Genomic DNA, 23,670 nt, shown 5'->3' on the forward strand with positions numbered 1-23,670 from the left:
CACGTAACTCGGACCCTGACACTACTCCTAGCTCAGTCCCTGACACTATACCTAACAAAGCCCATAATGATATTCCTAACTCAGACCCTGACACTGACTCTAACTAAGGCCCTACTGCCGCCAATATCTAAAGTCCTGATGCTATCCTGAGTTAATATCCTGACCCAGGTCTTACTAAGGTCCTGAAACTGACCCAAAGTAAGCCTTGATGCTGTCCATAAATGAGGCCCTGAGGCTCTCCCTAACAGAGGCCCTGATAATGTCTTTAGTGAAGACCCTCACGCTGATCCCACAGAGGCCCTTCTGCTGCTCCTAAGTCATGCCCTGACAGTGTCCCGAACTCAGGCCCTAAAGATAAGCCTCACTTAGGCCCTTTGGCTGTACCTTCCTTATGCTCTGACACTGTCTGTATAGGAAGCCCTGGCAGTGGTCCTGATTTAGGCCCTCACGCTGGTCCTAAGTAAGGCCCTGAGGCTCTCAATAACGAAGGTCTTCACGCTTTTCCTGGGTCATTTCGTAACGCTATCCCTGGCCCGGAACCTGACTCTGTCCCAAGCTCATGTCCTGCATCTTATCCTAAATGAAACCCTAATAGTATCCCTAACTAAGCCCTGACCAATCCGAACAAAGTCCTTGACACTATCTCTCACTAAAGCCCGGAACCTGTCCCTAACATGGCACCTGTTGCAATCAATAACTAAAATCCGGACACTGTCCTGAGATAATTTCCTGACACATTTCTATGCACGATCCTGACACTGTCCCAAACCTGTCGGTGTCTTTAAGTGAAGACCTGACACTGTGCCTAACTCAGGCCCTGAAGCTTTCCCTAAGTGAGGCCTTGATTCTGTGACTCACTCAAGGCCTGCTCATGTCTTTCACTATGACCTTTCGCTGACCCAACCAAGGTGTTTATGCTGCTCCTAAGTCGTACCCTGACTGTGTCTGCAGCTAGGGGGCTGACGCTAGGCCTCACTCAGGCCTTGACGTTCTCCATAAGTCAGGTCTGAATCTGTCCCTACCGAAAATCTTGACGCAGGTCCTAAATTTTAGGCCTTGATTCTCTAAGTAACTAAGGTCTTGACACCAAATCTAGGTCATTAACTGACACTACCCCTAGACCTTAATCTAATCTTGACTTTAGCTAATGTCAAGTTTAGGGAAAGAGATTCTTTACGATGAAATTCTTTCATCATATGAATATTGGTTTCTTAAAACAATAATTTTTAAACTCTTGTTAACCTTAAACAAAGTGTACTCAACTGCTGTGGAATATTCCTTCATAGCAGCGTGCATGGTTCACTTTTACATTCTTGTGTGTTGGCCTTCAGGGTTCTTGCAGGAATGGCTCCTCTTATGCTAACTAAATCATCCCTGATGCTGAACATAAATAAGGCGCTGAAATTACTCCCGATGCTGTGAACCGCTCCCTAACTACGGCCTGGAGACTCGTGCTAACCCAGGCGCTGACACTGTCCCTAACCAAGACCCTGACATTACACGTAACTCGGACCCTGACACTACTCCTAGCTCACTCCCTGACACTATACCTGACAAAGGCCATAATGATATTCCTAACTCAGACCCTGACACTGACTCTAACTAAGGCCCTACTGCCGCCAATATCTAAAGTCCTGATACTATCCTGAGTTAATATCCTGACCCAGGTCTTACCAAGGTCCTGAAACTGACCCAAAGTAAGCCTTGATGCTGTCCGAAAATGAGGTCCTGAGGCTCTCCCTAACAGAGGCCCTGATAATGTCTTTAATGAAGACCCTCAGGCTGATCCCACAGAGGCCCTTCTGCTGCTCCTAAGTCATGCCCTGACACTTTCCCTAACTCAGATCCTAAAGATAGGCCTCACTTAGGCACTTGGGCTGTACCTTACTTAGGCTCTGATGCTGTCCTTATATGAAGCCAGGGCAGTGGTCGTGATTTAGGGCCTGACTCTGGTCCTAAGTCAGGCCCCGATGCTCTCAATAACTAAGGTTTTAACGCTTTCTCTTGGTCGTTTCCTGACACTATCCCTGGCCCGGAACCTGACTCTGTCCCAAGCTCATGTCCTGCATCTTATCCTAAATGAAACCCTAACACTCTCCGTAACTAGGGCCCTGAATAATCCTGCCTAAGGCCTTGACACGACTTCTCACTAAGGCCCGGAACCTGACATTGTCCCTAGAAAAGGCCCTGACTATACCTAACAAAGGCTATAATGCTAGTCCTAACTCAGGCCCTGACACTGTTTCTAACTAAAGCCCAGCTGCCGCCAATATCTAAAATCCTGATATTATCCTGAGTTAATATCCTGACCCAGGTCTTACCAAGGTCCTGAAACTGACTAAAAGTAAGCCTTGATGCTGTCTGAAAATGAGGCCCTGAGGCTCTCCCTAACAGAGACCCTGATAATGTCTTTAATGAAGAACCTGACACTGATCCCACAGAGGCCCTTCTGCTGCTCCTAAGTCATGCCCTGACAGTGTCCCGAACTCAGGCCCTAAAGATAAGCCTCACTTAGGCCCTTTGGCTGTACCTTCCTTATGCTCTGACGCTGTCTGTATAGGAAGCCCTGGCAGTGGTCCTGATTTAGGCCCTCACGCTGGTCCTAAGTAAGGCCCTGAGGCTCTCAATAACGAAGGTCTTCACGCTTTTCCTGGGTCATTTCGCGACGCTATCCCTGGCCCGGAACCTGACTCTGTCCCAAGCTCATGTCCTGCATCTTATCCTAAATGAAACCCTAATAGTATCCCTAACTAAGCCCTGATTAAACCTAACAAAGGCCTTCACACTATCTCTCACCAACACCCAGAATATATCCCTAATGGTCCCTGCTGCAATCAATAACTAAAATCCGGACACTGTCCTGAGCTATTACCCTGACTCCTTTCTATCCACTGTCCTGATACTTTCCAAAAGAAAGCCTGTTGCCGTCCTTAGGTGAAGACCTGAGGCTGTGCCTAACTCAGGCCCTGAAACTTTCCCTAACTGAGGCCTTGATTCTGTGACTAACACAGGCCCTGCTCATTTCTTTCACTATGACCCGAATGCTGACCCAACAAAGGCCCTGATGCTGTTCCTACGTCATGCCCTGTGTCTCCAGCTAGTGGGCTGACACTAGGCCGCACTCAGGCCTAGATGTTCTCCCTAAGTCAGGCTCTGACGCTGTCCCTACCCGAAACCCTGACACAGGTCCTAAATTAGGCCCTGATTCTCTAAGTAACTAAGGTCTTGACACCAACCCAGGTCATTGGCTGACACTATCCCTGGCTCGGATCGTGACTCTGTCCCAAGCTAATGTCCTGCATCTTATCCTAATTGAAACCCTAATACTCTCCCTAACTAAGTCGCTCACTGATCCTAACTAAGACTTTCACCCTATCTCTCACTAAGGCCCAGAATCTGTCCCTAACATGGGACCTTCTGCAGTCAATAATGAAAATCCGGACACTATCCTGAGCTAATATCCTGACACATTTCTATCCACCCACCAGACACAGTCCCAAAGAAAGGCCTGTCGCTGTCCTTAACTGAAGACGAGAGGCTGTGCCTAACTCAGGACCTCAAGATTTCCCTAACTGAGGCCTCGATTCTCTGACTCACTCAGGCCCTGCTCATGTCTTTCACTATGACCCGAATGCTGACTCCACAAACGCCCTGAATGCTGCTCCTAAGTCATGCCCTGACAGTGTCTGCATCTAGGGGCCTCACTCAGGCCCTCACCTTCTCCCTATATCAGGCTCTGACGCTGTCCCTACCCGAAGCCCTGGCACAGGTCTTAAATTAGGCCCTGATTCTCTAAGTACCTAAGGGCTTGATTCCAAACCTAGGTCATTACCTGACACTAGCCCTAGACCTGAATGTAACCTTGTCCGTTGCTAATGTCAAATTTATCTAAAGAGATTCTTTAGGATGAAATTCTTTCATCTTCTGAATAGAGTTTTCTGAAAAAAATAATGTTTAAACTCTTGCTGACCTTAAACAAAATGTACTCAACTTCTGTGTAATATTCCTTTATACCAGCGTGTATGGTTTCCTTCTGCATCTGCGTGTGTTGGCTTAAAGGGTGCTTGTAGGAATGCCTACTGTTATGCTAACTAAATCCCTGATGCTGTCCCTAAATAACGTCCTGAAATTAGTCTCAAGCCTGTGAACCTGTCCCAAACTGAGGCCTGGAGGCTCATCCTAGCTCAGGCCCTGACACTGTCCCTAGCAAAGGCCCTCACACAACTCCTAGCTCAGTCCCTGACACTATACCTAACAAAGGCTATAATGCTAGTCCTAACTCAGGCCCTGACACTGTTTCTAACTAAAGCCCAGCTGCCGCCAATATCTAAAATCCTGATATTATACTGAGTTAATATCCTGACCCAGGTCTTACCAAGGTCCTGAAACTGACCCAAAGTAAGCCTTGATGCTGTCCATAAATAAGGCCCTGAGGCTCTCCCTAACAGAGGCCCTGATAATGTCTTTAATGAAGAACCTGACGCTGATCCCACAGAGGCCCTTCTGCTGCTCCTAAGTCATGCCCTGACAGTGTCCCGAACTCAGGCCCTAAAGATAAGCCTCACTTAGGCCCTTTGGCTGTACCTTCCTTATGCTCTGACGCTGTCTGTATAGGAAGCCCTGGCAGTGGTCCTGATTTAGGCCCTCACGCTGGTCCTAAGTAAGGCCCTGAGGCTCTCAATAACGAAGGTCTTCACGCTTTTCCTGGGTCATTTCGTGACGTTATCCCTGGCCCGGAACCTGACTCTGTCCCAAGCTCATGTCCTGCATCTTATCCTAAATGAAACCCTAATAGTATCCCTAACTAAGCCCTGACCAATCCGAACAAAGGCCTTGACACTATCTCTCACTAAAGCCCGGAATCTGTCCCTAACATGGGACCTGTTGCAATCAATAACTAAAATCCGGACACTGTCCTGAGATAATTTCCTGACACATTTCTATGCACGATCTTGACACTGTCCCAAACCGTTCGGTGTCTTTAAGTGAAGACCGACACTGTGCCTAACTCAGGCCCTGAAGCTTTCCCTAACGGAGGCCTTGATTCTGTGACTCACTCAAGGCCTGCTCATGTCTTTCACTATGACCTTTCGCAGACCCAACCAAGGTGTTTATGCTGCTCCTAAGTCATGCCCTGACTGTGTCTACAGCTACGGGGCTGACGCTAGGCCTCACTCAGGCCCTGAAGTTCTCCATAAGTCAGGTCTGACGCTGTCCCTACCGAAAATCTTGATGCAGGTCCTAAATTTTAGGCCTCGATTCTCTAAGTAAGTAAGGTCTTGACACTAAAACTAGGTCATTAACTGACACTACCCCTAGACCTTAATCTAATCTTGACTTTAGCTAATGTCAAGTTTAGGGAAAGAGATTCTTTACGATGAAATTCTTTCATCATATGAATATTGGTTTCTTAAAACAATAATTTTTAAACTCTTGTTAACCTTAAACAAAGTGTACTCAACTGCTGTGGAATATTCCTTCATAGCAGCGTGCATGGTTCACTTTTACATTCTTGTGTGTTGGCCTTCAAGGTTCTTGCAGGAATGGCTCCTCTTATGCTAACTAAATCATCCCTGATGCTGAACATAAATAAGGCGCTGAAATTACTCCCGATGCTCTGAACCTGTCCCTAACTACGGCCTGGAGACTCGTGCTAAACCAGGCGCTGACACTGTCCCAAACCAAGACCCTGACATTACACGTAACTCGGACCCTGACACTACTCCTAGCTCAGTCCCTGACACTATACCTAACAAAGCCCATAATGATATTCCTAACTCAGACCCTGACACTGACTCTAACTAAGGCCCTACTGCCGCCAATATCTAAAGTCCTGATGCTATCCTGAGTTAATATCCTGACCCAGGTCTTACTAAGGTCCTGAAACTGACCCAAAGTAAGCCTTGATGCTGTCCATAAATGAGGCCCTGAGGCTCTCCCTAACAGAGGCCCTGATAATGTCTTTAGTGAAGACCCTCACGCTGATCCCACAGAGGCCCTTCTGCTGCTCCTAAGTCATGCCCTGACAGTGTCCCGAACTCAGGCCCTAAAGATAAGCCTCACTTAGGCCCTTTGGCTGTACCTTCCTTATGCTCTGACGCTGTCTGTATAGGAAGCCCTGGCAGTGGTCCTGATTTAGGCCCTCACGCTGGTCCTAAGTAAGGCCCTGAGGCTCTCAATAACGAAGGTCTTCACGCTTTTCCTGGGTCATTTCGTGACGCTATCCCTGGCCCGGAACCTGACTCTGTCCCAAGCTCATGTCCTGCATCTTATCCTAAATGAAACCCTAATAGTATCCCTAACTAAGCCCTGACCAATCCGAACAAAGTCCTTGACACTATCTCTCACTAAAGCCCGGAATCTGTCCCTAACATGGCACCTGTTGCAATCAATAACTAAAATCCGGACACTGTCCTGAGATAATTTCCTGACACATTTCTATGCACGATCCTGACACTGTCCCAAACCTGTCGGTGTCTTTAAGTGAAGACCTGACACTGTGCCTAACTCAGGCCCTGAAGCTTTCCCTAAGTGAGGCCTTGATTCTGTGACTCACTCAAGGCCTGCTCATGTCTTTCACTATGACCTTTCGCTGACCCAACCAAGGTGTTTATGCTGCTCCTAAGTCGTACCCTGACTGTGTCTGCAGCTAGGGGGCTGACGCTAGGCCTCACTCAGGCCTTGACGTTCTCCATAAGTCAGGTCTGAATCTGTCCCTACCGAAAATCTTGACGCAGGTCCTAAATTTTAGGCCTTGATTCTCTAAGTAACTAAGGTCTTGACACCAAATCTAGGTCATTAACTGACACTACCCCTAGACCTTAATCTAATCTTGACTTTAGCTAATGTCAAGTTTAGGGAAAGAGATTCTTTACGATGAAATTCTTTCATCATATGAATATTGGTTTCTTAAAACAATAATTTTTAAACTCTTGTTAACCTTAAACAAAGTGTACTCAACTGCTGTGGAATATTCCTTCATAGCAGCGTGCATGGTTCACTTTTACATTCTTGTGTGTTGGCCTTCAGGGTTCTTGCAGGAATGGCTCCTCTTATGCTAACTAAATCATCCCTGATGCTGAACATAAATAAGGCGCTGAAATTACTCCCGATGCTGTGAACCGCTCCCTAACTACGGCCTGGAGACTCGTGCTAACCCAGGCGCTGACACTGTCCCTAACCAAGACCCTGACATTACACGTAACTCGGACCCTGACACTACTCCTAGCTCACTCCCTGACACTATACCTGACAAAGGCCATAATGATATTCCTAACTCAGACCCTGACACTGACTCTAACTAAGGCCCTACTGCCGCCAATATCTAAAGTCCTGATACTATCCTGAGTTAATATCCTGACCCAGGTCTTACCAAGGTCCTGAAACTGACCCAAAGTAAGCCTTGATGCTGTCCGAAAATGAGGTCCTGAGGCTCTCCCTAACAGAGGCCCTGATAATGTCTTTAATGAAGACCCTCAGGCTGATCCCACAGAGGCCCTTCTGCTGCTCCTAAGTCATGCCCTGACACTTTCCCTAACTCAGATCCTAAAGATAGGCCTCATTTAGGCACTTGGGCTGTACCTTACTTAGGCTCTGATGCTGTCCTTATATGAAGCCAGGGCAGTGGTCGTGATTTAGGGCCTGACTCTGGTCCTAAGTCAGGCCCCGATGCTCTCAATAACTAAGGTTTTAACGCTTTCTCTTGGTCGTTTCCTGACACTATCCCTGGCCCGGAACCTGACTCTGTCCCAAGCTCATGTCCTGCATCTTATCCTAAATGAAACCCTAACACTCTCCGTAACTAGGGCCCTGAATAATCCTGCCTAAGGCCTTGACACGACTTCTCACTAAGGCCTGGAACCTGACATTGTCCCTAGAAAAGGCCCTGACTATACCTAACAAAAGCTATAATGCTAGTCCTAACTCAGGCCCTGACACTGTTTCTAACTAAAGCCCAGCTGCCGCCAATATCTAAAATCCTGATATTATCCTGAGTTAATATCCTGACCCAGGTCTTACCAAGGTCCTGAAACTGACTAAAAGTAAGCCTTGATGCTGTCTGAAAATGAGGCCCTGAGGCTCTCCCTAACAGAGACCCTGATAATGTCTTTAATGAAGAACCTGACACTGATCCCACAGAGGCCCTTCTGCTGCTCCTAAGTCATGCCCTGACAGTGTCCCGAACTCAGGCCCTAAAGATAAGCCTCACTTAGGCCCTTTGGCTGTACCTTCCTTATGCTCTGACGCTGTCTGTATAGGAAGCTCTGGCAGTGGTCCTGATTTAGGCCCTCACGCTGGTCCTAAGTAAGGCCCTGAGGCTCTCAATAACGAAGGTCTTCACGCTTTTCCTGGGTCATTTCGCGACGCTATCCCTGGCCCGGAACCTGACTCTGTCCCAAGCTCATGTCCTGCATCTTATCCTAAATGAAACCCTAATAGTATCCCTAACTAAGCCCTGATTAAACCTAACAAAGGCCTTCACACTATCTCTCACCAACACCCAGAATATATCCCTAATGGTCCCTGCTGCAATCAATAACTAAAATCCGGACACTGTCCTGAGCTATTACCCTGACTCCTTTCTATCCACTGTCCTGATACTTTCCAAAAGAAAGCCTGTTGCCGTCCTTAGGTGAAGACCTGAGGCTGTGCCTAACTCAGGCCCTGAAACTTTCCCTAACTGAGGCCTTGATTCTGTGACTAACACAGGCCCTGCTCATTTCTTTCACTATGACCCGAATGCTGACCCAACAAAGGCCCTGATGCTGTTCCTACGTCATGCCCTGTGTCTCCAGCTAGTGGGCTGACACTAGGCCGCACTCAGGCCTAGATGTTCTCCCTAAGTCAGGCTCTGACGCTGTCCCTACCCGAAACCCTGACACAGGTCCTAAATTAGGCCCTGATTCTCTAAGTAACTAAGGTCTTGACACCAACCCAGGTCATTGGCTGACACTATCCCTGGCTCGGATCGTGACTCTGTCCCAAGCTAATGTCCTGCATCTTATCCTAATTGAAACCCTAATACTCTCCCTAACTAAGTCGCTCACTGATCCTAACTAAGACTTTCACCCTATCTCTCACTAAGGCCCAGAATCTGTCCCTAACATGGGACCTTCTGCAGTCAATAATGAAAATCCGGACACTATCCTGAGCTAATATCCTGACACATTTCTATCCACCCACCAGACACAGTCCCAAAGAAAGGCCTGTCGCTGTCCTTAACTGAAGACGAGAGGCTGTGCCTAACTCAGGACCTCAAGATTTCCCTAACTGAGGCCTCGATTCTCTGACTCACTCAGGCCCTGCTCATGTCTTTCACTATGACCCGAATGCTGACTCCACAAACGCCCTGAATGCTGCTCCTAAGTCATGCCCTGACAGTGTCTGCATCTAGGGGCCTCACTCAGGCCCTCACCTTCTCCCTATATCAGGCTCTGACGCTGTCCCTACCCGAAGCCCTGGCACAGGTCTTAAATTAGGCCCTGATTCTCTAAGTACCTAAGGGCTTGATTCCAAACCTAGGTCATTACCTGACACTAGCCCTAGACCTGAATGTAACCTTGTCCGTTGCTAATGTCAAATTTATCTAAAGAGATTCTTTAGGATGAAATTCTTTCATCTTCTGAATAGAGTTTTCTGAAAAAAATAATGTTTAAACTCTTGCTGACCTTAAACAAAATGTACTCAACTTCTGTGTAATATTCCTTTATACCAGCGTGTATGGTTTCCTTCTGCATCTGCGTGTGTTGGCTTAAAGGGTGCTTGTAGGAATGCCTACTGTTATGCTAACTAAATCCCTGATGCTGTCCCTAAATAACGTCCTGAAATTAGTCTCAAGCCTGTGAACCTGTCCCAAACTGAGGCCTGGAGGCTCATCCTAGCTCAGGCCCTGACACTGTCCCTAGCAAAGGCCCTCACACAACTCCTAGCTCAGTCCCTGACACTATACCTAACAAAGGCTATAATGCTAGTCCTAACTCAGGCCCTGACACTGTTTCTAACTAAAGCCCAGCTGCCGCCAATATCTAAAATCCTGATACTATCCTGAGTTAATATCCTGACCCAGGTCTTACCAAGGTCCTGAAACTGACCCAAAGTAAGCCTTGATGCTGTCTGAAAATGAGGCCCTGAGGCTCTCCCTAACAGAGGCCCTGATAATGTCTTTAATGTAGAACCTGACGCTGATCCCACAGAGGCCCTTCTGCTGCTCCTAAGTCATGCCCTGACAGTGTCCCGAACTCAGGCCCTAAAGATAAGCCTCACTTAGGCCCTTTGGCTGTACCTTCCTTATGCTCTGACGCTGTCTGTATAGGAAGCCCTGGCAGTGGTCCTGATTTAGGCCCTCACGCTGGTCCTAAGTAAGGCCCTGAGGCTCTCAATAACGAAGGTCTTCACGCTTTTCCTGGGTCATTTCGTGACGTTATCCCTGGCGCGGAACCTGACTCTGTCCCAAGCTCATGTCCTGCATCTTATCCTAAATGAAACCCTAATAGTATCCCTAACTAAGCCCTGACCAATCCGAACAAAGGCCTTGACACTATCTCTCACTAAAGCCCGGAATCTGTCCCTAACATGGCACCTGTTGCAATCAATAACTAAAATCCGGACACTGTCCTGAGATAATTTCCTGACACATTTCTATGCACGATCTTGACACTGTCCCAAACCGTTCGGTGTCTTTAAGTGAAGACCGACACTGTGCCTAACTCAGGCCCTGAAGCTTTCCCTAACGGAGGCCTTGATTCTGTGACTCACTCAAGGCCTGCTCATGTCTTTCACTATGACCTTTCGCAGACCCAACCAAGGTGTTTATGCTGCTCCTAAGTCATGCCCTGACTGTGTCTACAGCTACGGGGCTGACGCTAGGCCTCACTCAGGCCCTGAAGTTCTCCATAAGTCAGGTCTGACGCTGTCCCTACCGAAAATCTTGACGCAGGTCCTAAATTTTAGGCCTCGATTCTCTAAGTAAGTAAGGTCTTGACACTAAAACTAGGTCATTAACTGACACTACCCCTAGACCTTAATCTAATCTTGACTTTAGCTAATGTCAAGTTTAGGGAAAGAGATTCTTTACGATGAAATTCTTTCATCATATGAATATTGGTTTCTTAAAACAATAATTTTTAAACTCTTGTTAACCTGAAACAAAGTGTACTCAACTGCTGTGGAATATTCCTTCATAGCAGCGTGCATGGTTCACTTTTACATTCTTGTGTGTTGGCCTTCAAGGTTCTTGCAGGAATGGCTCCTCTTATGCTAACTAAATCATCCCTGATGCTGAACATAAATAAGGCGCTGAAATTACTCCCGATGCTCTGAACCTGTCCCTAACTACGGCCTGGAGACTCGTGCTAAACCAGGCCCTGACACTGTCCCAAACCAAGACGCTGACATTACACGTAACTCGGACCCTGACACTACTCCTAGCTCAGTCCCTGACACTATACCTAACAAAGCCCATAATGATATTCCTAACTCAGACCCTGACACTGACTCTAACTAAGGCCCTGCTGCCGCCAATATCTAAAGTCCTGATGCTATCCTGAGTTAATATCCTGACCCAGGTCTTACTAAGGTCCTGAAACTGACCCAAAGTAAGCCTTGATGCTGTCCATAAATGAGGCCCTGAGGCTCTCCCTAACAGAGGCCCTGATAATGTCTTTAGTGAAGACCCTCACGCTGATCCCACAGAGGCCCTTCTGCTGCTCCTAAGTCATGCCCTGACAGTGTCCCGAACTCAGGCCCTAAAGATAAGCCTCACTTAGGCCCTTTGGCTGTACCTTCCTTATGCTCTGACGCTGTCTGTATAGGAAGCCCTGGCAGTGGTCCTGATTTAGGCCCTCACGCTGGTCCTAAGTAAGGCCCTGAGGCTCTCAATAACGAAGGTCTTCACGCTTTTCCTGGGTCATTTCGTGACGTTATCCCTGGCGCGGAACCTGACTCTGTCCCAAGCTCATGTCCTGCATCTTATCCTAAATGAAACCCTAATAGTATCCCTAACTAAGCCCTGACCAATCCGAACAAAGGCCTTGACACTATCTCTCACTAAAGCCCGGAATCTGTCCCTAACATGGCACCTGTTGCAATCAATAACTAAAATCCGGACACTGTCCTGAGATAATTTCCTGACACATTTCTATGCACGATCTTGACACTGTCCCAAACCGTTCGGTGTCTTTAAGTGAAGACCGACACTGTGCCTAACTCAGGCCCTGAAGCTTTCCCTAACGGAGGCCTTGATTCTGTGACTCACTCAAGGCCTGCTCATGTCTTTCACTATGACCTTTCGCAGACCCAACCAAGGTGTTTATGCTGCTCCTAAGTCATGCCCTGACTGTGTCTATAGCTACGGGGCTGACAATAGGCCTCACTCAGGCCCTGAAGTTCTCCATAAGTCAGGTCTGACGCTGTCCCTACCGAAAATCTTGACGCAGGTCCTAAATTTTAGGCCTCGATTCTCTAAGTAAGTAAGGTCTTGACACTAAAACTAGGTCATTAACTGACACTACCCCTAGACCTTAATCTAATCTTGACTTTAGCTAATGTCAAGTTTAGGGAAAGAGATTCTTTACGATGAAATTCTTTCATCATATGAATATTGGTTTCTTAAAACAATAATTTTTAAACTCTTGTTAACCTTAAACAAAGTGTACTCAACTGCTGTGGAATATTCCTTCATAGCAGCGTGCATGGTTCACTTTTACATTCTTGTGTGTTGGCCTTCAAGGTTCTTGCAGGAATGGCTCCTCTTATGCTAACTAAATCATCCCTGATGCTGAACATAAATAAGGCGCTGAAATTACTCCCGATGCTCTGAACCTGTCCCTAACTACGGCCTGGAGACTCGTGCTAAACCAGGCCCTGACACTGTCCCAAACCAAGACCCTGACATTACACGTAACTCGGACCCTGACACTACTCCTAGCTCAGTCCCTGACACTATACCTAACAAAGCCCATAATGATATTCCTAACTCAGACCCTGACACTGACTCTAACTAAGGCCCTACTGCCGCCAATATCTAAAGTCCTGATGCTATCCTGAGTTAATATCCTGACCCAGGTCTTACTAAGGTCCTGAAACTGACCCAAAGTAAGCCTTGATGCTGTCCATAAATGAGGCCCTGAGGCTCTCCCTAACAGAGGCCCTGATAATGTCTTTAGTGAAGACCCTCACGCTGATCCCACAGAGGCCCTTCTGCTGCTCCTAAGTCATGCCCTGACAGTGTCCCGAACTCAGGCCCTAAAGATAAGCCTCACTTAGGCCCTTTGGCTGTACCTTCCTTATGCTCTGACGCTGTCTGTATAGGAAGCCCTGGCAGTGGTCCTGATTTAGGCCCTCACGCTGGTCCTAAGTAAGGCCCTGAGGCTCTCAATAACGAAGGTCTTCACGCTTTTCCTGGGTCATTTCGTGACGCTATCCCTGGCCCGGAACCTGACTCTGTCCCAAGCTCATGTCCTGCATCTTATCCTAAATGAAACCCTAATAGTATCCCTAACTAAGCCCTGACCAATCCGAACAAAGTCCTTGACACTATCTCTCACTAAAGCCCGGAATCTGTCCCTAACATGGCACCTGTTGCAATCAATAACTAAAATCCGGACACTGTCCTGAGATAATTTCCTGACACATTTCTATGCACGATCCTGACACTGTCCCAAACCTGTCGGTGTCTTTAAGTGAAGACCTGACACTGTGCCTAACTCAGGCCCTGAAGCTTTCCCTAAGTGAGGCCTTGATTCTGTGACTCACTCAAGGCCTGCTCATGTCTTTCACTATGACCTTTCGCTGACCCAACCAAGGTGTTTATGCTGCTCCTAAGTCGTACCCTGACTGTGTCTGCAGCTAGGGGGCTGACGCTAGGCCTCACTCAGGCCTTGACGTTCTCCATAAGTCAGGTCTGAATCTGTCCCTACCGAAAATCTTGACGCAGGTCCTAAATTTTAGGCCTTGATTCTCTAAGTAACTAAGGTCTTGACACCAAATCTAGGTCATTAACTGACACTACCCCTAGACCTTAATCTAATCTTGACTTTAGCTAATGTCAAGTTTAGGGAAAGAGATTCTTTACGATGAAATTCTTTCATCATATGAATATTGGTTTCTTAAAACAATAATTTTTAAACTCTTGTTAACCTTAAACAAAGTGTACTCAACTGCTGTGGAATATTCCTTCATAGCAGCGTGCATGGTTCACTTTTACATTCTTGTGTGTTGGCCTTCAGGGTTCTTGCAGGAATGGCTCCTCTTATGCTAACTAAATCATCCCTGATGCTGAACATAAATAAGGCGCTGAAATTACTCCCGATGCTGTGAACCGCTCCCTAACTACGGCCTGGAGACTCGTGCTAACCCAGGCGCTGACACTGTCCCTAACCAAGACCCTGACATTACACGTAACTCGGACCCTGACACTACTCCTAGCTCACTCCCTGACACTATACCTGACAAAGGCCATAATGATATTCCTAACTCAGACCCTGACACTGACTCTAACTAAGGCCCTACTGCCGCCAATATCTAAAGTCCTGATACTATCCTGAGTTAATATCCTGACCCAGGTCTTACCAAGGTCCTGAAACTGACCCAAAGTAAGCCTTGATGCTGTCCGAAAATGAGGTCCTGAGGCTCTCCCTAACAGAGGCCCTGATAATGTCTTTAATGAAGACCCTCAGGCTGATCCCACAGAGGCCCTTCTGCTGCTCCTAAGTCATGCCCTGACACTTTCCCTAACTCAGATCCTAAAGATAGGCCTCATTTAGGCACTTGGGCTGTACCTTACTTAGGCTCTGATGCTGTCCTTATATGAAGCCAGGGCAGTGGTCGTGATTTAGGGCCTGACTCTGGTCCTAAGTCAGGCCCCGATGCTCTCAATAACTAAGGTTTTAACGCTTTCTCTTGGTCGTTTCCTGACACTATCCCTGGCCCGGAACCTGACTCTGTCCCAAGCTCATGTCCTGCATCTTATCCTAAATGAAACCCTAACACTCTCCGTAACTAGGGCCCTGAATAATCCTGCCTAAGGCCTTGACACGACTTCTCACTAAGGCCCGGAACCTGACATTGTCCCTAGAAAAGGCCCTGACTATACCTAACAAAGGCTATAATGCTAGTCCTAACTCAGGCCCTGACACTGTTTCTAACTAAAGCCCAGCTGCCGCCAATATCTAAAATCCTGATATTATCCTGAGTTAATATCCTGACCCAGGTCTTACCAAGGTCCTGAAACTGACTAAAAGTAAGCCTTGATGCTGTCTGAAAATGAGGCCCTGAGGCTCTCCCTAACAGAGACCCTGATAATGTCTTTAATGAAGAACCTGACACTGATCCCACAGAGGCCCTTCTGCTGCTCCTAAGTCATGCCCTGACAGTGTCCCGAACTCAGGCCCTAAAGATAAGCCTCACTTAGGCCCTTTGGCTGTACCTTCCTTATGCTCTGACGCTGTCTGTATAGGAAGCCCTGGCAGTGGTCCTGATTTAGGCCCTCACGCTGGTCCTAAGTAAGGCCCTGAGGCTCTCAATAACGAAGGTCTTCACGCTTTTCCTGGGTCATTTCGCGACGCTATCCCTGGCCCGGAACCTGACTCTGTCCCAAGCTCATGTCCTGCATCTTATCCTAAATGAAACCCTAATAGTATCCCTAACTAAGCCCTGATTAAACCTAACAAAGGCCTTCACACTATCTCTCACCAACACCCAGAATATATCCCTAATGGTCCCTGCTGCAATCAATAACTAAAATCCGGACACTGTCCTGAGCTATTACCCTGACTCCTTTCTATCCACTGTCCTGATACTTTCCAAAAGAAAGCCTGTTGCCGTCCTTAGGTGAAGACCTGAGGCTGTGCCTAACTCAGGCCCTGAAACTTTCCCTAACTGAGGCCTTGATTCTGTGACTAACACAGGCCCTGCTCATTTCTTTCACTATGACCCGAATGCTGACCCAACAAAGGCCCTGATGCTGTTCCTACGTCATGCCCTGTGTCTCCAGCTAGTGGGCTGACACTAGGCCGCACTCAGGCCTAGATGTTCTCCCTAAGTCAGGCTCTGACGCTGTCCCTACCCGAAACCCTGACACAGGTCCTAAATTAGGCCCTGATTCTCTAAGTAACTAAGGTCTTGACACCAACCCAGGTCATTGGCTGACACTATCCCTGGCTCGGATCGTGACTCTGTCCCAAGCTAATGTCCTGCATCTTATCCTAATTGAAACCCTAATACTCTCCCTAACTAAGTCGCTCACTGATCCTAACTAAGACTTTCACCCTATCTCTCACTAAGGCCCAGAATCTGTCCCTAACATGGGACCTTCTGCAGTCAATAATGAAAATCCGGACACTATCCTGAGCTAATATCCTGACACATTTCTATCCACCCACCAGACACAGTCCCAAAGAAAGGCCTGTCGCTGTCCTTAACTGAAGACGAGAGGCTGTGCCTAACTCAGGACCTCAAGATTTCCCTAACTGAGGCCTCGATTCTCTGACTCACTCAGGCCCTGCTCATGTCTTTCACTATGACCCGAATGCTGACTCCACAAACGCCCTGAATGCTGCTCCTAAGTCATGCCCTGACAGTGTCTGCATCTAGGGGCCTCACTCAGGCCCTCACCTTCTCCCTATATCAGGCTCTGACGCTGTCCCTACCCGAAGCCCTGGCACAGGTCTTAAATTAGGCCCTGATTCTCTAAGTACCTAAGGGCTTGATTCCAAACCTAGGTCATTACCTGACACTAGCCCTAGACCTGAATGTAACCTTGTCCGTTGCTAATGTCAAATTTATCTAAAGAGATTCTTTAGGATGAAATTCTTTCATCTTCTGAATAGAGTTTTCTGAAAAAAATAATGTTTAAACTCTTGCTGACCTTAAACAAAATGTACTCAACTTCTGTGTAATATTCCTTTATACCAGCGTGTATGGTTTCCTTCTGCATCTGCGTGTGTTGGCTTAAAGGGTGCTTGTAGGAATGCCTACTGTTATGCTAACTAAATCCCTGATGCTGTCCCTAAATAACGTCCTGAAATTAGTCTCAAGCCTGTGAACCTGTCCCAAACTGAGGCCTGGAGGCTCATCCTAGCTCAGGCCCTGACACTGTCCCTAGCAAAGGCCCTCACACAACTCCTAGCTCAGTCCCTGACACTATACCTAACAAAGGCTATAATGCTAGTCCTAACTCAGGCCCTGACACTGTTTCTAACTAAAGCCCAGCTGCCGCCAATATCTAAAATCCTGATACTATCCTGAGTTAATATCCTGACCCAGGTCTTACCAAGGTCCTGAAACTGACCCAAAGTAAGCCTTGATGCTGTCTGAAAATGAGGCCCTGAGGCTCTCCCTAACAGAGGCCCTGATAATGTCTTTAATGTAGAACCTGACGCTGATCCCACAGAGGCCCTTCTGCTGCTCCTAAGTCATGCCCTGACAGTGTCCCGAACTCAGGCCCTAAAGATAAGCCTCACTTAGGCCCTTTGGCTGTACCTTCCTTATGCTCTGACGCTGTCTGTATAGGAAGCCCTGGCAGTGGTCCTGATTTAGGCCCTCACGCTGGTCCTAAGTAAGGCCCTGAGGCTCTCAATAACGAAGGTCTTCACGCTTTTCCTGGGTCATTTCGTGACGTTATCCCTGGCGCGGAACCTGACTCTGTCCCAAGCTCATGTCCTGCATCTTATCCTAAATGAAACCCTAATAGTATCCCTAACTAAGCCCTGACCAATCCGAACAAAGGCCTTGACACTATCTCTCACTAAAGCCCGGAATCTGTCCCTAACATGGCACCTGTTGCAATCAATAACTAAAATCCGGACACTGTCCTGAGATAATTTCCTGACACATTTCTATGCACGATCTTGACACTGTCCCAAACCGTTCGGTGTCTTTAAGTGAAGACCGACACTGTGCCTAACTCAGGCCCTGAAGCTTTCCCTAACGGAGGCCTTGATTCTGTGACTCACTCAAGGCCTGCTCATGTCTTTCACTATGACCTTTCGCAGACCCAACCAAGGTGTTTATGCTGCTCCTAAGTCATGCCCTGACTGTGTCTACAGCTACGGGGCTGACGCTAGGCCTCACTCAGGCCCTGAAGTTCTCCATAAGTCAGGTCTGACGCTGTCCCTACCGAAAATCTTGACGCAGGTCCTAAATTTTAGGCCTCGATTCTCTAAGTAAGTAAGGTCTTGACACTAAAACTAGGTCATTAACTGACACTACCCCTAGACCTTAATCTAATCTTGACTTTAGCTAATGTCAAGTTTAGGGAAAGAGATTCTTTACGATGAAATTCTTTCATCATATGAATATTGGTTTCTTAAAACAATAATTTTTAAACTCTTGTTAACCTTAAACAAAGTGTACTCAACTGCTGTGGAATATTCCTTCATAGCAGCGTGCATGGTTCACTTTTACATTCTTGTGTGTTGGCCTTCAAGGTTCTTGCAGGAATGGCTCCTCTTATGCTAACTAAATCATCCCTGATGCTGAACATAAATAAGGCGCTGAAATTACTCCCGATGCTCTGAACCTGTCCCTAACTACGGCCTGGAGACTCGTGCTAAACCAGGCCCTGACACTGTCCCAAACCAAGACCCTGACATTACACATAACTCGGACCCTGACACTACTCCTAGCTCAGTCCCTGACACTATACCTAACAAAGCCCATAATGATATTCCTAACTCAGACCCTGACACTGACTCTAACTAAGGCCCTGCTGCCGCCAATATCTAAAGTCCTGATGCTATCCTGAGTTAATATCCTGACCCAGGTCTTACTAAGGTCCTGAAACTGACCCAAAGTAAGCCTTGATGCTGTCCATAAATGAGGCCCTGAGGCTCTCCCTAACAGAGGCCCTGATAATGTCTTTAGTGAAGACCCTCACGCTGATCCCACAGAGGCCCTTCTGCTGCTCCTAAGTCATGCCCTGACAGTGTCCCGAACTCAGGCCCTAAAGATAAGCCTCACTTAGGCCCTTTGGCTGTACCTTCCTTATGCTCTGACGCTGTCTGTATAGGAAGCGCTGGCAGTGGTCCTGATTTAGGCCCTCACGCTGGTCCTAAGTAAGGCCCTGAGGCTCTCAATAACGAAGGTCTTCACGCTTTTCCTGGGTCATTTCGTGACGTTATCCCTGGCGCGGAACCTGACTCTGTCCCAAGCTCATGTCCTGCATCTTATCCTAAATGAAACCCTAATAGTATCCCTAACTAAGCCCTGACCAATCCGAACAAAGGCCTTGACACTATCTCTCACTAAAGCCCGGAATCTGTCCCTAACATGGCACCTGTTGCAATCAATAACTAAAATCCGGACACTGTCCTGAGATAATTTCCTGACACATTTCTATGCACGATCTTGACACTGTCCCAAACCGTTCGGTGTCTTTAAGTGAAGACCGACACTGTGCCTAACTCAGGCCCTGAAGCTTTCCCTAACGGAGGCCTTGATTCTGTGACTCACTCAAGGCCTGCTCATGTCTTTCACTATGACCTTTCGCAGACCCAACCAAGGTGTTTATGCTGCTCCTAAGTCATGCCCTGACTGTGTCTACAGCTACGGGGCTGACGCTAGGCCTCACTCAGGCCCTGAAGTTCTCCATAAGTCAGGTCTGACGCTGTCCCTACCGAAAATCTTGACGCAGGTCCTAAATTTTAGGCCTCGATTCTCTAAGTAAGTAAGGTCTTGACACTAAAACTAGGTCATTAACTGACACTACCCCTAGACCTTAATCTAATCTTGACTTTAGCTAATGTCAAGTTTAGGGAAAGAGATTCTTTACGATGAAATTCTTTCATCATATGAATATTGGTTTCTTAAAACAATAATTTTTAAACTCTTGTTAACCTGAAACAAAGTGTACTCAACTGCTGTGGAATATTCCTTCATAGCAGCGTGCATGGTTCACTTTTACATTCTTGTGTGTTGGCCTTCAAGGTTCTTGCAGGAATGGCTCCTCTTATGCTAACTAAATCATCCCTGATGCTGAACATAAATAAGGCGCTGAAATTACTCCCGATGCTCTGAACCTGTCCCTAACTACGGCCTGGAGACTCGTGCTAAACCAGGCCCTGACACTGTCCCAAACCAAGACCCTGACATTACACGTAACTCGGACCCTGACACTACTCCTAGCTCAGTCCCTGACACTATACCTAACAAAGCCCATAATGATATTCCTAACTCAGACCCTGACACTGACTCTAACTAAGGCCCTGCTGCCGCCAATATCTAAAGTCCTGATGCTATCCTGAGTTAATATCCTGACCCAGGTCTTACTAAGGTCCTGAAACTGACCCAAAGTAAGCCTTGATGCTGTCCATAAATGAGGCCCTGAGGCTCTCCCTAACAGAGACCCTGATAATGTCTTTAATGAAGAACCTGACACTGATCCCTCAGAGGCCCTTCTGCTGCTCCTAAGTCATGCCCTGACAGTGTCCCGAACTCAGGCCCTAAAGATAAGCCTCACTTAGGCCCTTTGGCTGTACCTTCCTTATGCTCTGACGCTGTCTGTATAGGAAGCCCTGGCAGTGGTCCTGATTTAGGCCCTCACGCTGGTCCTAAGTAAGGCCCTGATGCTCTCAATAACGAAGGTCTTCACGCTTTTCCTGGGTCATTTCGCGACGCTATCCCTGGCCCGGAACCTGACTCTGTCCCAAGCTCATGTCCTGCATCTTATCCTAAATGAAACCCTAATAGTATCCCTAACTAAGCCCTGATTAAACCTAACAAAGGCCTTCACACTATCTCTCACCAACACCCAGAATATATCCCTAATGGTCCCTGCTGCAATCAATAACTAAAATCCGGACACTGTCCTGAGCTATTACCCTGACTCCTTTCTATCCACTGTCCTGATACTTTCCAAAAGAAAGCCTGTTGCCGTCCTTAGGTGAAGACCTGAGGCTGTGCCTAACTCAGGCCCTGAAACTTTCCCTAACTGAGGCCTTGATTCTGTGACTAACACAGGCCCTGCTCATTTCTTTCACTATGACCCGAATGCTGACCCAACAAAGGCCCTGATGCTGTTCCTACGTCATGCCCTGTGTCTCCAGCTAGTGGGCTGACACTAGGCCGCACTCAGGCCTAGATGTTCTCCCTAAGTCAGGCTCTGACGCTGTCCCTACCCGAAACCCTGACACAGGTCCTAAATTAGGCCCTGATTCTCTAAGTAACTAAGGTCTTGACACCAACCCAGGTCATTGGCTGACACTATCCCTGGCTCGGATCGTGACTCTGTCCCAAGCTAATGTCCTGCATCTTATCCTAATTGAAACCCTAATACTCTCCCTAACTAAGTCGCTCACTGATCCTAACTAAGACTTTCACCCTATCTCTCACTAAGGCCCAGAATCTGTCCCTAACATGGGACCTTCTGCAGTCAATAATGAAAATCCGGACACTATCCTGAGCTAATATCCTGACACATTTCTATCCACCCACCAGACACAGTCCCAAAGAAAGGCCTGTCGCTGTCCTTAACTGAAGACGAGAGGCTGTGCCTAACTCAGGACCTCAAGATTTCCCTAACTGAGGCCTCGATTCTCTGACTCACTCAGGCCCTGCTCATGTCTTTCACTATGACCCGAATGCTGACTCCACAAACGCCCTGAATGCTGCTCCTAAGTCATGCCCTGACAGTGTCTGCATCTAGGGGCCTCACTCAGGCCCTCACCTTCTCCCTATATCAGGCTCTGACGCTGTCCCTACCCGAAGCCCTGGCACAGGTCTTAAATTAGGCCCTGATTCTCTAAGTACCTAAGGGCTTGATTCCAAACCTAGGTCATTACCTGACACTAGCCCTAGACCTGAATGTAACCTTGTCCGTTGCTAATGTCAAATTTATCTAAAGAGATTCTTTAGGATGAAATTCTTTCATCTTCTGAATAGAGTTTTCTGAAAAAAATAATGTTTAAACTCTTGCTGACCTTAAACAAAATGTACTCAACTTCTGTGTAATATTCCTTTATACCAGCGTGTATGGTTTCCTTCTGCATCTGCGTGTGTTGGCTTAAAGGGTGCTTGTAGGAATGCCTACTGTTATGCTAACTAAATCCCTGATGCTGTCCCTAAATAACGTCCTGAAATTAGTCTCAAGCCTGTGAACCTGTCCCAAACTGAGGCCTGGAGGCTCATCCTAGCTCAGGCCCTGACACTGTCCCTAGCAAAGGCCCTCACACAACTCCTAGCTCAGTCCCTGACACTATACCTAACAAAGGCTATAATGCTAGTCCTAACTCAGGCCCTGACACTGTTTCTAACTAAAGCCCAGCTGCCGCCAATATCTAAAATCCTGATACTATCCTGAGTTAATATCCTGAGCCAGGTCTTACCAAGGTCCTGAAACTGACTAAAACTAAGCCTTGATGCTGTCTGAAAATAAGGCCCTGAGGCTCTCCCTAACAGAGGCCCTGATAATGTCTTTAATGAAGAACCTGACGCTGATCCCACAGAGGCCCTTCTGCTGCTCCTAAGTCATGCCCTGACAGTGTCCCGAACTCAGGCCCTAAAGATAAGCCTCACTTAGGCCCTTTGGCTGTACCTTCCTTATGCTCTGACGCTGTCTGTATAGGAAGCGCTGGCAGTGGTCCTGATTTAGGCCCTCACGCTGGTCCTAAGTAAGGCCCTGAGGCTCTCAATAACGAAGGTCTTCACGCTTTTCCTGGGTCATTTCGTGACGTTATCCCTGGCGCGGAACCTGACTCTGTCCCAAGCTCATGTCCTGCATCTTATCCTAAATGAAACCCTAATAGTATCCCTAACTAAGCCCTGACCAATCCGAACAAAGGCCTTGACACTATCTCTCACTAAAGCCCGGAATCTGTCCCTAACATGGCACCTGTTGCAATCAATAACTAAAATCCGGACACTGTCCTGAGATAATTTCCTGACACATTTCTATGCACGATCTTGACACTGTCCCAAACCGTTCGGTGTCTTTAAGTGAAGACCGACACTGTGCCTAACTCAGGCCCTGAAGCTTTCCCTAACGGAGGCCTTGATTCTGTGACTCACTCAAGGCCTGCTCATGTCTTTCACTATGACCTTTCGCAGACCCAACCAAGGTGTTTATGCTGCTCCTAAGTCATGCCCTGACTGTGTCTACAGCTACGGGGCTGACGCTAGGCCTCACTCAGGCCCTGAAGTTCTCCATAAGTCAGGTCTGACGCTGTCCCTACCGAAAATCTTGACGCAGGTCCTAAATTTTAGGCCTCGATTCTCTAAGTAAGTAAGGTCTTGACACTAAAACTAGGTCATTAACTGACACTACCCCTAGACCTTAATCTAATCTTGACTTTAGCTAATGTCAAGTTTAGGGAAAGAGATTCTTTACGATGAAATTCTTTCATCATATGAATATTGGTTTCTTAAAACAATAATTTTTAAACTCTTGTTAACCTGAAACAAAGTGTACTCAACTGCTGTGGAATATTCCTTCATAGCAGCGTGCATGGTTCACTTTTACATTCTTGTGTGTTGGCCTTCAAGGTTCTTGCAGGAATGGCTCCTCTTATGCTAACTAAATCATCCCTGATGCTGAACATAAATAAGGCGCTGAAATTACTCCCGATGCTCTGAACCTGTCCCTAACTATGGCCTGGAGACTCGTGCTAAACCAGGCCCTGACACTGTCCCAAACCAAGACCCTGACATTACACGTAACTCGGACCCTGACACTACTCC

Source organism: Kogia breviceps, chromosome 4 (assembly GCF_026419965.1).
Source record: "Kogia breviceps isolate mKogBre1 chromosome 4, mKogBre1 haplotype 1, whole genome shotgun sequence".
NCBI classification, from domain to species: domain Eukaryota; kingdom Metazoa; phylum Chordata; class Mammalia; order Artiodactyla; family Physeteridae; genus Kogia; species Kogia breviceps.